Source organism: Salvelinus alpinus, chromosome 15, assembly GCF_045679555.1.
Source record: "Salvelinus alpinus chromosome 15, SLU_Salpinus.1, whole genome shotgun sequence".
Classification (NCBI taxonomy): domain Eukaryota; kingdom Metazoa; phylum Chordata; class Actinopteri; order Salmoniformes; family Salmonidae; genus Salvelinus; species Salvelinus alpinus.
The window spans coordinates 15,168,694-15,182,361 of NC_092100.1; the positions used below are offsets into that span (position 1 = coordinate 15,168,694).

General features: G+C 43.7%; 1 protein-coding gene across 1 annotated transcript in view; it reads left to right on the forward strand.

Moving 5' to 3' along the window:
* The first annotated feature begins 11,263 nt into the window (after positions 1 to 11,263).
* Positions 11,264 to 13,668, forward strand: part of LOC139540451 (protein FAM163A-like) — a 29,512-nt gene continuing 27,107 nt past the window's right edge. The window contains exon 1 of the mRNA XM_071344286.1: positions 11,264 to 11,841. The gene's annotated coding sequence lies outside the window, so the exon portion shown is untranslated. The remainder of the gene's footprint in view (positions 11,842 to 13,668) is intronic.

Genomic DNA, 13,668 nt, shown 5'->3' on the forward strand with positions numbered 1-13,668 from the left:
TGGAGATGTTGAATTTGATTTCACGTTCACACAGAGTAGGAACAGTACAGTGACAATGTCCAAAGTAGAACAAGAAGGTCAAATAAAGGTAAGAATTATAATGCAAATGCTTAAAATCTTGTCCCATCAGATACGCCCACACATCGGGGTCAAGTGGCACACAAATGACAGAAAAGCTTTTGAAACGGAGGAAGTACTGTGGACAGCACTACCCAAACCTGTCGCAAAAGATCGGTCTTTTTTGTTTACCATTTCAAAACTTGTTCATCTGTTTGTGCCAAATGAACGGTGACCCCAGGTAGTTATGAGTGTGAAGAGGTGGTCAGCATCTAAGAAAAGAGAGGAGAAAGCAGCCTGTCATCCTCCATCGCCCCGTACCCCTCGCTGTCCTGCCCTCCGGCCGGCCAAGGCTGCCCCCACCCATCACCTCCCTGTGCATCCATCACATGTGACGGAACCTAACCCTCCCACCCCAACCACCAATCCACTGATTCATCCTTTTACTCATTCGCTCCTCATTTTATTCATGCTCTGCTTTTTCTGCAGCACGTCACTTCAAATAAGACGTTACATCAGGCCTACAGCGTGTTGAGGTGTACTCGGAGAGAGGACGAAGAATCCTGGGACATGATGGAAAAACAATAAATAAAATAACTCGTCTGCATCAGACCATGAGTGATCTGAGTTGACGACTTGTTTCCCTATGACTAAACTACTATCTGCCTCATCAGGAAACACCACCCACTCACCCCTGTGTACAGCTGTATCTAAAAATGTTCCCCCTGTCAAAACGATCAATGTCAGAGGACACAGGACGTTGTTTTCTATTGCGGTGCTGTCTGTGACACGACAAGACTATATCGTCCTTCATTTTGGATCCAGGTGACATGGCGAGCCAGGGGTCCGAATGTGCCTGTGTTGTCTCCTTGGATCCTCACTGGCCCCTGTGCACTGAACTCTGCCAATTAGTCTATTAAATGGTTCCTTAATGAGCCCTGCCCCAGCAGCATTGGAGGAGGCCTGGACATTTAGAAGGCCATAGCAGGGAGAACGTATGCTGCCTTCAGGGTAATGCCTCATTACAGCTCAAAGGGGGGCGGGCAGCACAGAAACTAGAATTAGCAACGGAAAGCAGAAGTTATAGTACTGTATAGCAGTGGCTTAAACCTCTAGGTCCCTGGCCTGAGATGGTGAGTTGACACCAATTTAGTCAGCTCTTAAGTGTTAACTAGAATGCAAGTCTTCCTCCAAGGAGGGAGGGTCATATCTTGCTGGTTAAGAAACCATTTAATATCTGCTTTATCCTTTGCTTCTCGATCTGACTGTTCACAGGTTGATTAAAAATAACCTGGAGTATACAGTACTTTCAGGAAGTATACACACCCCTTAACTTACTCCACATTTTGTTGGTACAGCCTGAATTCAAAATTGATTAAATATATAATTTTTTCTCACCCATGACTACATGGAACTATATTCCACATCAAGTAGCTGATGCAAGCAGTAAACTTTTTTTTTAAATAATTAAAATATAAAAATACACCTTATGGAAAGCAGGGACTGTGAAGCAACACAAACATAGACACATGCATACACACACACGATAACATACACATGGATTTTGTGTTGTAGATATGTGGTAGTGGATTAGGGGCCTGAGGGCACACAGTTAGTGTGTTGTGAAATCTGTTATGAATGTATTGTAATGTTTTTAAAATTGTACAACTACCTTAATTTTGCTTTACCCCAGGAAGAGGCTAATGGGGATCCATAATATACACAATGCCCCATTATGACAAAGTGAAAAAATATCTTTATACATTTTTGCAAATTTATTGAAAATGATATACAGAAATATCTAATTTACAAACAGTACCAGTCAAAAGTTTGGACACCTACTTATTCAAGAGTTTTACTTTATGAATATTTTATTTTTGAATATTTTCTACGTTTGTAGAATAATAGTAAAGACATCAAAACTATTAAATAACACATATGGAATTATGTAGTGACCAAAAAAAGCTACAGGAGGGTAGTTCTTCAGGAACAGGGTTGGAGGGCTCTGGTGTAAACCTACAGGAGGGTAGCTCTTCAGGAACAGGGTTGGAGGGCCCTGGTGTAAACCTACAGGAGGGTAGCTCTTCAGGAACAGGGTTGGAGGGCCCTGGTGTAAACCTACAGGAGGGTAGTTCTTCAGGAACAGGGTTGGAGGGCTCTGGTGTAAACCTACAGGAGGGTAGTTCTTCAGGAATAGGGTTGCAGGGCTCTGGTGTAAACCTACAGGAGGGTAGTTCTTCAGGAACAGGGTTAGAGGTCTCTGATCTAGAGTATGTGTTACCAAGTTCAAACCTTTGTACTATGATATAGTCGCCCCCCCCCTGTTCACAATGTTACTCCAAGAAACCTAGCTTGGCAATATAGACCGATAGGCAAACATACGCTACGCAATTGCACACACACACACACCCATAGTGAGTCATTAGCTGTGTTTGTGCTCCCCTCCCCCCTCTTCTCCTATGCACTGCTTCTGTCTCTACTGCTGAATTCTGATGGCTTCAATCCAACAATGCCAGTACCAATAATAAACTCCATATTCAAGAGGAGCCTCTGAGGTGTGTGTGTGTGTGTGTGTGTGTGTGTGTGTGTGTGTGTGTGTAAAATGAGGCGCATTCTTATTTTTATCCTCCTTTGAAAGTCTTATCTAATATATATTACATTTTAGGAACAAATTAAGTGGAAGCAAATTGAGAAGCTTATCATTTCCATAATGCCCCCCCCCCCCCCCCCCCCAGGCATCTTTGGGTGCGCAGACCAACTAACACTGGTTAACCATTTGGTTGATAATCCAAGTTCCATAGACATTACAGTGATAGCTAGGTCTTTCACACACACTTTTTCAAGCTGGTAACAACTATGTCGAAGGGGGACACCATTGTATACAAGTGCTGGAACAGGCAACTCCACCTATATAGCTATCGCTCAATATCTGACCAATGGAGGCTTGGTGGTTAATGAGGATCATTCATGTAGGCTGGTTGGCCAGAGGATGGGAATGAGGCTGGTTGGTCAGAGGATGGGAAGGAGGCTGGTTGGCCAGAGGATGGGAAGGAGGCTGGTTGGTCAGAGGATGGGAAGGAGGCTGGTTGGCCAGAGGATGGGAAGGAGGCTGGTTGGTCAGAGGATGGGAAGGAGGCTGGTTGGCCAGAGGATGGGAAGGAGGCTGGTTGGTCAGAGGATGGGAAGGAGGCTGGTTGGTCAGAGGATGGGAAGGAGGCTGGTTGGTCAGAGGATGGGAAGGGGGCTGGTTGGTCAGAGGATGGGAAGGAGGCTGGTTGGTCAGAGGATGGGAAGGGGGCTGGTTGGTCAGAGGATGGGAAGGAGGCTGGTTGGTCAGAGGATGGGAAGGAGGCTGGTTGGCCAGAGGATGGGAAGGAGGCTGGTTGGTCAGAGGATGGGAAGGAGGCTGGTTGGCCAGAGGATGGGAATGGGGCTGGCCGGCGAGTGAGGCAGGCACGCCCAGTGCTCTCTCTGGGAGAATTTATGGCTGTGTGAGTGAATGCAGGCCTTGAAGGTTCCCTGGGGGCAGAGTACTTCAGCTCGGCTCAATGGAGCAGTGTGACCACAGGGATGGAGTGTAGTTGGCTGTCTGGGTAATATTGGCTGCTGGGAATGTTTTGGTCAGGGCACTGATCAAAGGTCAAATAGGGGGTGATTATATTTGTCATGTTTCACGGCATGTACGAGTGTGAGGTGTGAAATGGAAAGGTGTTTTTTGCTTATCCCAACTCCCCCTGAGACACCGTCGGAGAGCGGGGTCACGGCCAGGGATCAGCCATTAGTGACGGCGACCCTGAAGCATTTAGGGTTAAGTGCCTCGCTCAAGGGCAGATCGACTGATTTTTTTTTACACTTTGTCGGCTCTGGGATTTGAATTAGCAACTACCTGCCTCCCTACACGCAGTAGGCTGGCTACCTGTTGAAAACAATGTGGTGGAGATCAGTTACAACCCTATGGGCTAACCCCTGAGGGGATGTTAGATTCAGTGTGTGTGTGTGTTTAATTCCAATCCACTTTCTTCCAAAAATGTGTACTGCTGTCAATAAGTCAGTCAGTAAGTACCCAAAAACATTCTCAACAATGGCCCCTAACCACACGGTTACTGATGGCATCCACTGTTCATTTGATAAGACAGCCGCAATCTGCAGTAGTCAAACAGTTTACTGTAGTCAAATGCAGCTCCTGTGTGCTGTTCTAGTCTGTTGGCGTTGAGGCAGAGTTAATATGTGATGGCACTAGTGAGATGACAGTTCCATTACAGGTTATTTATGAGGGCCAAGTATAATAGATATGCAGATACCACAGCATAGCGCTGTCAGCAGTTGCAGAAGCATCGTCTCGACTGGGAGTGTGTGAGGGGTGTGGGGCTTCAAAGCTGCCACTGAATGTAATAGCAAGCAGGGACTTGAGAGGAAATGTGCCGCACTGGCGGGTGAATTTAAGTTATTCTGTTTTACACTTGTGTACAGATTCTTGTTAACCTACTCTAGTCATTCCATAGAAAGAAGGCCTTTTAGCTGAATTGTTAATAGCAGTGGAAACTAACGTTAATTGCAACGAGAGAAGTGTGCTCTCATTTGTTTCTTCCGGTAGTCAGCATCACACAAAAGGTTTGTGATCTAGAAGAGATCATTTCCACTTCATTGACTATCCATGAAGTCTATCAGCTGCAGTATGCCTTACTGCTTGTCTTATCATGAGCTGTCTGTTGTATGTGTACAGGGATTTTTATGCCATTGAAATACTTGGGTCCAAACAGTGTACAAATGCTTTCAGTGTAAACTCAAGCGACTTAAAACCAGACATAAAGTACACTATATATACAAAAGTATGTGGACACCCCTTTAAATTAGTGGATTTGGCTATTTCAGCCACACCCATTGCTGACAGGTGTATAAAATAGAGCACACAGCCATGCAATCTCCATAGACAAACATTGGTAATAGAATGGCCTTACTGAAGAGCTCTGTGACTTACAATGCTGCATCGTCATAGGATGGCACCTTTTCAAAAAGTCAGTTTAGAGCTGCCACGGTCAACTGTAAGTGCTGTTTTTGTGAAGTGGAAACGTTTAGGAGCAACAACTGCTCAGTCACAGAACGGAACCACAGAGTGCTGAAGCGCGTAGCGCATGGCCGAGCAGCCGCACACAAGCCTAAGATCACCATGCGCAATGCCAAGCGTTGGCTGGAGTGGTGTGAAGCTCACCGCCATTGGACTATGGAGCAGTGGAAACACGTTCTCTGGAGTGATGAATCATGCTTCACCGTCTTGCAGTCCGAAGGACAAATCTGGGTTTGGTGGATACCAGAAGAACGCTACCTGCCCCAATGCATAGTGCCAACTGTAAAGTTTGGTGGAGGAGGAATAATGGTCTGGGGCTGTTTTTCATGGTTTGGGCTAGACCCCTTAGTTCCAGTGAAGGGAAATCTTAACGCTACAGCGTACAATGACATTCTAGACAATTCTGTGCTTCCAACTTTGTGGCAACAGTTTGGGGAAGACCCTTTCCTGTTTTAGCATGACAATGCCCTTGTGCACAATCCAAGGTCCATACAGAAATGGTTTGTTGAGATCGGTGTGGAAGAACTTGACTGGCCTGTGCAGAGCCCTTACCTCAACCCCATCGAACACCTTTGGGATGAATTGGAATGCCAACTGCAAGCCAGGCCTAATCCTTCAACATCAGTGCCCGACGTCACTAATGCTCTTGTGGCTGAGTGGAAGCAAGTCCCCGCAGCAATGTTCCAACATCTAGTGGAAAGCCATTCCAGAAGAGTGGAGGCTGTTATAACTGCAAAGAGGGAACCAACGCCATATTAATGCCCATGATTTTGGAATGAGATGAACGACGAGCAGGTGTCCACATACTTTTAGTCATGTAGTGCATGTAGAAAAGATAATGGACCTATATATTCTTAAATTATATAATATTTGAGAACTGACAATTACCAAAATAAAAGCTGGACAGTCAGGGAAAATTGAAAATTCCAAAAACATAGTATAAGCAGTATTTTTTTTAACCAGTATTGATTTTGTTATTATGTTTGAGCAAAAGAACACAGCATTAGCCATGGCAACATGCACAGAATTGCAGGAAATTATCTTTAAAACTGAAACAATTTCTTTCAGCTCCATAGAGAAATTTTGAGATTGGAGGAAATAGGCATTCAAAGATCTCTTTATACCACCAAGATGGGGGCTTCTTTTCTCTAAAATTCAGCGGCACCGACAGGCAGACAGCGCCCATTGCCACACTTCCTGAAACGCCCACCACCTAAGCCTCTTTTTATCCATAAAAAAGCCTGATATAGTGGAGCTGCAGTGCCGGTGACTGAGGACTAGCATAGTGGAGACAAGTACACCTATTTTTGACCTGAGCCCATCGGGAAATAGGGGGCTGTTTGGGACACAGCTAGTGGGTCACATGATGGATGGATACACTTACAGAGAGAGCCGGCACAATGCTTAGTCATGATCAATCATCTCCCGCACTCCTCCGCTGTCCCAGAGGTCATTTGGTCCTCTAACACTGTCTGCATGTTAAATATGCACCACCTTTCCTCTCCGTACAGTCAGTGACTGAGGAATAATAATGGATGATGCATTATTCATATTGTCAGTTACACCCCAACAATCCCTCATTAAATATCCCTCAGTCAGGATAGGTCTGTAATTTGTATTGGAGATTTTGTGCCAATTTTTTGCAAAGATGAACTCACTCACTCACTCTCCCTCTCCAGCTTACTCTTTTACTCTCCCTCTTTCAAACACCAAAAAGATAGATATTTGTCAGCCAGCCAGGCATGACAAAGTGACACCCTTTCACCTAGTGAAAAGCAGCTGTCCAGTGGTCTACTGTATGAGCTGTATGACACAGTAATTGATGCTGTTAAACTGAGGGGAGCATTATGCCCCTCCCTTTGACAGAGAGAGCTCAGCCCAGCACAGTAGCAGGAGGGGCAGGCAGGCCAGATAAACATAAGAGCACCCTGCAGCCCGGGAAATTATATTAGCTCTGATCAGACAGCCACAGACCTCATGCTCACCAGGAAGCCGCTGGTCGCCATGGATACGGGATGGCTCCCCCGGCCCATGTTGTCATTGGTTTCTTCGAGGTGGACTTGCTTATTGGCTATTAATGAGGAACAAACAACTACTGTAGCCTGTTGACGTTTTCAATAATTGTCCCCCACTAAAAGGCCAAAAGCAAAGGGAGATGCTGTATTCTGTTAGTTGTTAGTAGTAGATCTAAGTTTGTTTATTACAGGGTTAGGAACACAAGGTTAAACTGGTTCCTCAAATATCCAACAAGCAATTGTGTTAGGTGTTAGGTGGAGATCAATGTTACAAGAGTTGTCCTATAGTGAATGACAATTTTACCCTCCTCAATTTTTACCCCTCCATTTCATTGAATCACTAACTCCTGGAGAGTCTGGATAGAACTTACACTAACCGCCTACTAGTGTGTAATTATTAGTGTAATGGGTTGTAATTATGGAAGGTTGATTGAAACAAATGATTAGCCTTTACAGTTGGTTGGGCCTTATTGTTGTCAATGGGCAAAATCACCACTATTAATAACCATTAGACAGATGCACTACTTTCGACCAGGGCTGATAGGGGGAAAGTAGTGTACTATGTAGGGAATAGGGTGCCATTTGGGATGCAGACTCTGTGTTCCTGAAAGGTCACTCCTCTCAGAATGTCTGGGTGGGACGGACTGACCCAGCATTTTAAACACAGATCTTGTTTCACACTTGGTTCTAGAATCTCCACTGATCAAAACACTCTGTCACAATGCTTCAACAGAATACCCTCCCCATGACGTCCCTTCCTTCCCACGGTATTTCTGTCAAAATGGTCTAATCTTTCATTCTCCTCTCTTCTCATGTGTCACTTTTTCTTCCCTCACCTCCAAAAAGGCGGCACGTGTGATTAAAAAAAATTAAAAATGATACATTATTTTTGAGTAATCGGATATTATATCTGATCACACTATTTGGAGAGGCTCTATAGATGTTATCAAACTATTAACTGCAACTCTGTTGAACATCTATAAACCCTTTGTAAGGGGACTCTCCAAATAAAGTGTTTTATGTATACCGACCTCTTTCAATATGGGCATTACACTGCACATTTTGTGGCCTGTTATGGTTTAGATTAGGAGAATGTAGCCTGTAAGCCTAAGTGGTAAACTCCTGGATGGATCCATTCCCAACCTACTCAGGACCTTATCCCATCTCTAGGGCCGTGTTCAGCGATCTGTAAGATGTTGTTATTATAATGGGAATGAAAAGACATTGAACTGGAAATAGTGTTCTTCATCAGAGAGAGGGGGAGTTTGACTCTTGATTTGACATGTTTGGCCATTAGGTTTCCCATCAACTCAATGTAAAGATAGTTGTGGCTATCATCTGCCTATTATACTTATGTATCATGCAGTAGTCATGTGCAATTAAAAACAGTATGTACAGTGCATTCGGAAAGTATTCAGACCCCTTGACTTTTTTCACATTTTGTTACATTACAGCCTTATTCTAAAATGTATTAAATTGTTTTTTCCCCCTCATCAATCTACACAAAATACCCCATAATGACAAAGCAAAAATAGGTTTTTAGATTTTGCAAATATTACCGTTCAAAAGTTTGTGGTCTTTAGAAATGTCCTTGTTTTTGAAAGAAAAGCACATTTTTTGTCCTTTAAAATAACATCAAATTGATCAGAAATACAGTGTAGAAATTGTTAATGTTGTAAATGACTATTGTAGCTGGAAATGGCTGATTTTTAATGGAATATCTATATAGGTGTACAGAGGCCCATTATCAGCAACCATCAGTCCTGTGTTCCAATGGCACGTTGTGTTAGCTAATCCAATTTTATCATTTTAAAAGTCTAATTGATCATTAGAAAACCCTTTTGCAATTATGTTAGCACAGCTGAAAACTGTTGTTCTGATTAAAGAAGCAATAAAACTGGCCTTTAGACTAGTTGAGTATCTGGAGCATCAGCATTTGTTGGTTCGATTACAGGCTCAAAATGTCCAGAAACAAAATACTTTCTTCTGAAACTCATCAGTATATTCTTGTTCTGAGAAATGAAGGCTATTCCATGTGAGAAATTGCCAAGAAACTGAAGATCTCACACAATGCTGTGTACTACTCCCTTCACAGAACAGCGCAAACTGGCTCTAACCAGAATAGAAAGAGGAGTGGGAGGCCCCGGTGCACAACTGAGCAAGAGGACAAGTACATTAGAGTGTCTAGTTTGAGAAACAGACGCCTCACAAGTCCTCAACTGGCAGCTTCATTAAATAGTACCCACAAAACACCAGTCTCAACATCAACATAATTTACAACATTAACAAAGTCTACATTGTATTTCTGATCAATTTTATGTTATTTTCATTATTGGGTATGACTCTACAAGCTTTGCACACCTGTATTTGGGGAGTTTCTCCCATTCTTCTCTGCAGATCCTCTCAAGCGCTGTCAGGTTGGATGGAGAGCGTTGCTGCACAGCTTTTTCAGGTCTCTCCAGAGATGTTCGATCGGGTTTAAGTCCGGGCTCTGGCTGGGCCACTCAAGGACATTCGGAGATTTGTCCCACTCCTGTGTTGTCTTGGCTGTGTGCTTAGGGTCGTTGTCGTGTTGGAATGTGAACCTTCCTGAGCGCTCTGGAGCAGGTTTCCATCAAGGATCTCTCTGTTCAAGGATCTCTCTGTTCATCTTTCCCTTGATCCTGACTAGTCTCCCAGTCCCTGCCACTGAAAAACATCCCCACAGCATGATGCTAACAGCACCATGCTTCACCGTAGCGTTGGTGCCAGGTTTCCTCCAGACATGACGAATGGCATTCAGGCCAAAGAGTTCAATCTTGGATTCATCAGACCAGAGAATCTTGTTTCTCATGATCTGAGAGTCTTTAGGTACCTTTTGGCAAACTTTAGGTACCAGTGGCTACCATCTGGCCACTCTACCATAAAGGCCTGATTGGTGTAGTGCTACAGAGATGGTTGTCTTTCTGGAAGGTTCTCCCATCTCCACAGAGGAACTCTAGAGCTCTGTCAGAGTGACCACTGGGTTCTTGGTCACCTCTCTGACCAAGGCCCTTCTCCCGGATTGCTCAGTATGGCCGGGCAGCCAGCTCTAGGAAGAGTCTTGGTGGTTCCAAACTTCTTCCATTTAAGAATGATGGAGGCCACTGTGTTCTTGGGGACCTTCAATGCTGCAGAAATGTTTTGGTACCCTTCCCCAGATCTGTGCCTTGACCCAATCCTGTCTCAGAGCTCTACGGACAATTCCTTCGACCTCATGGCTTGGTTTTTGCTCTGACATGCACTGTCAACTGTGGGACCTATAGACAGGTGTGTGCCTTTCCAAATCATGTCCAATCAATTGCATTTGCCACAGGTGGACTCCAATCAAGTCGTAGAAACATCTCAAGGTTGATCAATGAAAACAGGATGCACCTGAGCTCAATTTCCAGTCATAGCAAAGGGTCTGAATACTTATGTAAATAAGTTATTTATGTTTTTATGTTTAATAAATGTCCAAAAATGTCCAAAAACCTGTTTTCGCTTTGTCATGATGGGGTATTGTGTGTAGAGGGGGGGGGGGGGGGGGGGAATGATGTAATACATTTTAGAATAAGGCTGAAACGTAACAAAGTTTGGAAAAAGTCAAGGGGTCTGAATAGTTTCCGATGGCACTGTATCGAGGCCTATGTGCTTTGGCTGCATGTTGCTTTCACGTATTACTGTCCAGGGTACCGTTCAATGGTGGGTTGTTCAGGACCTTGGACAGCTTCCCCGCAGTGTCTTAACCACACCACTTTCTCCGGTTTCAAGTAAAGAGGAGGGCTGATAGCGCTGTCAATGTTTGCGGTGGCTTTATTTTGACTTGAGTAGATCAGGCTAATTCGTGCAGGTGATTGACGGCAAATCATTCAAGAGATTGCTCTCTTTTTGTAATTAACATTACCGGAATTTCTCAAATACATTGCTGAAAATAACTGCATTTATACGTTAAAGTGCAATTATCTTTCAATGCGTAACTGCATTTAGTCTCCAATGGCACCAATACTAGCAGATGTGGTACTTTACCCAGGGACATAATTTCAGCAGAACCTCGTGGCCACTAGGGTGGCGCCTCACATTTGCCCCGTGCAATTTGTTACGAGTCCTCTGTTATTTACACCTCTAGCTAGGGTCGTTGAAGTGGCCTTGCGCATGCAATCTCTCTCACCAACCTAGCCATTCACTCATCCACTCTTAACTTGTTGGTTTGGATATCTGCATTTCCACCTTCTGGATTACTGAGTTTCTTTGCGCAGAGAATATTAGAGGTTTCCATTAATTAAATTAGCTTTAAGGGCGTAACATTGTTAGTTCCATCATTCTTTCCAAACAATAATTTGATGCGTATCGATTATTTGCTTTTCACTAGTTCGCGTGTGGGTATTTCTTCCATATATTTTTCGTGAGTAAACTAAATTATCGCGACGATACCTATTTTTCACCGGATGATAATGGTTATTCCTATACTCTGACCTCTATTGAACATAGCCTACTATCCATCACCAAGACTGTTGCGTTCTTCCAGAGACACCACACGGTGCAGCTCATCTAATGACAGTCCGCCGCAATCCGTAGCCTATCAAGTGCCCTCTTTTATTTTCGGCAATGCAATAACGTTTTGGGGTGCCTTTAACCGTGGTAAAACTCAAGAGCAATAACGCAAGTTGAGGAAACGAACAATGTAACACCCACAGTGCCCGACAGGTAAGTATAACCTTTGTTTTGTGATGTGGGCTCAATTATCGGACGACGCGAAATAGCCTACAACAGTTTGAGATATTCTATTCGTTCTGGAAAACCTTAAACATTCACATACTTGGTCAAATAAATCCAGACGTTCCATTTAGGTATGAGCGTTTTGTTTATGGACAGATCTGTGGTAGCGTTAGTTTATTGTCTCTAGAATATAATAAAAATGATTCATGCGGCGATGTGGAGAAATTTGACTTTATAGTGTGCCACCTGGCAGGATCAAACATTATAGACTAATGTGGCTCTCTTGAGTCTATTTCTGCACGTATTTGAACGTGAAATGTGCCTGTCATGGGTATCAGTAGGGGTCGATAGACCCGAGGCGATTAAAACCCACTAATTGTAGAATGTAGCTGAGAACAATATGAAACTCAAGGTGTAGGCTACCATTTCAACCTATACCTCACATTCGACTTAAGTATTATTGTGAACTATGTTATGCTTAAATAACAGCTCTGACATGTATTCTCTCCCCCCCCCAAAAAAATCAAAAACATTGTTTTGTACTTTGGGGACACAGTGCTGCTTGCATGACTGTCATATTGAAGAGGATATCAGTCACACACACACACACACACAAACACACACACACACACACACACACACACACACACACACACACACACACACACACACACACACACACACACACACACACACACACACACACACACACACACACACACACACACACACACACACACACACACACAGAGAGTCAAAATGAAGTGGTTATGCTGCAGGTCTGGATGTTGAGCCCACTCACTGACCCATGCACACAGAGAGGGGAAAGACTACTCAATAAGAATGGATTGATAAGGTCGCCTGTCCTCTCTCTGACTCTATCACGCCATCTCCCCCTTATTCTTTCACCTTCAGCAGAGGCAATGCTGCAATGGACTGATTTCCCATGGGACTCTGCAGTGTTGTCCATATGTGTCTAACAGGATATGAGATCAGAAGATCACAGCTACAACATAGAGAGGATATGCCATGTCATACTGTAGGCTACTTACAGTGCAATCCCATTGGCTTCTGTTGATGGAGCTGATAGCCCATGTCTTGAGTGAGGGTTTATTTTAATTTTTTAACCATCTTTTACGGCACAATGCATCACTGAGCTTTTTCACTAGGTACCAACCAGTGTTTAGAAGTGCAGGCAATAACTTGATGATACAGTATTTATCCATGTAGAAACTCTGACATTAGAAATGTGGTGAGGCAGTGAGTAATTAGATCTTAATTACGATCATGTTTTGAAATTGACAATAAGGTTATTGTACTAAAATAAATCACTGCACTACTCCCCTCTCCACCTTCATTACATAAGCATTCCTTGTTCTAAAAGTTCCATATCTCTCATGTCGAAGTCTCTCTCTGGCATTTTAACTTCTGAGATCTAAGTGATGATTTAAAATACGTATACAACTGGTTGTTTGGATCCTGGATGCTGATTGGATGAGCAGCGTTTCCAAGCCGTGCTGTATTGGCGGTCAAAGGCACACCTATGCCTGCTAACAGTTACATCTGAAAATGATTACTGCGCCTCCATAAGAATATCATGTTCATGTAGCTGTCCGAATCATCTCCTGCATTTATCTCAGTTTGCCCATTATTTCCCCTTGCTTCCAGTCTAGTATTTAGTTTGGTACAGCAGGGGTTAATATAAGCCTCGCTGTCTGCCTGTCCGACCTTGGAGCAGACAGCTCTTTAGCACACACAGGAGAAACGTCCGCTATCGTGTCGGACCGAACAACACCATTTACCTGTGACTATATT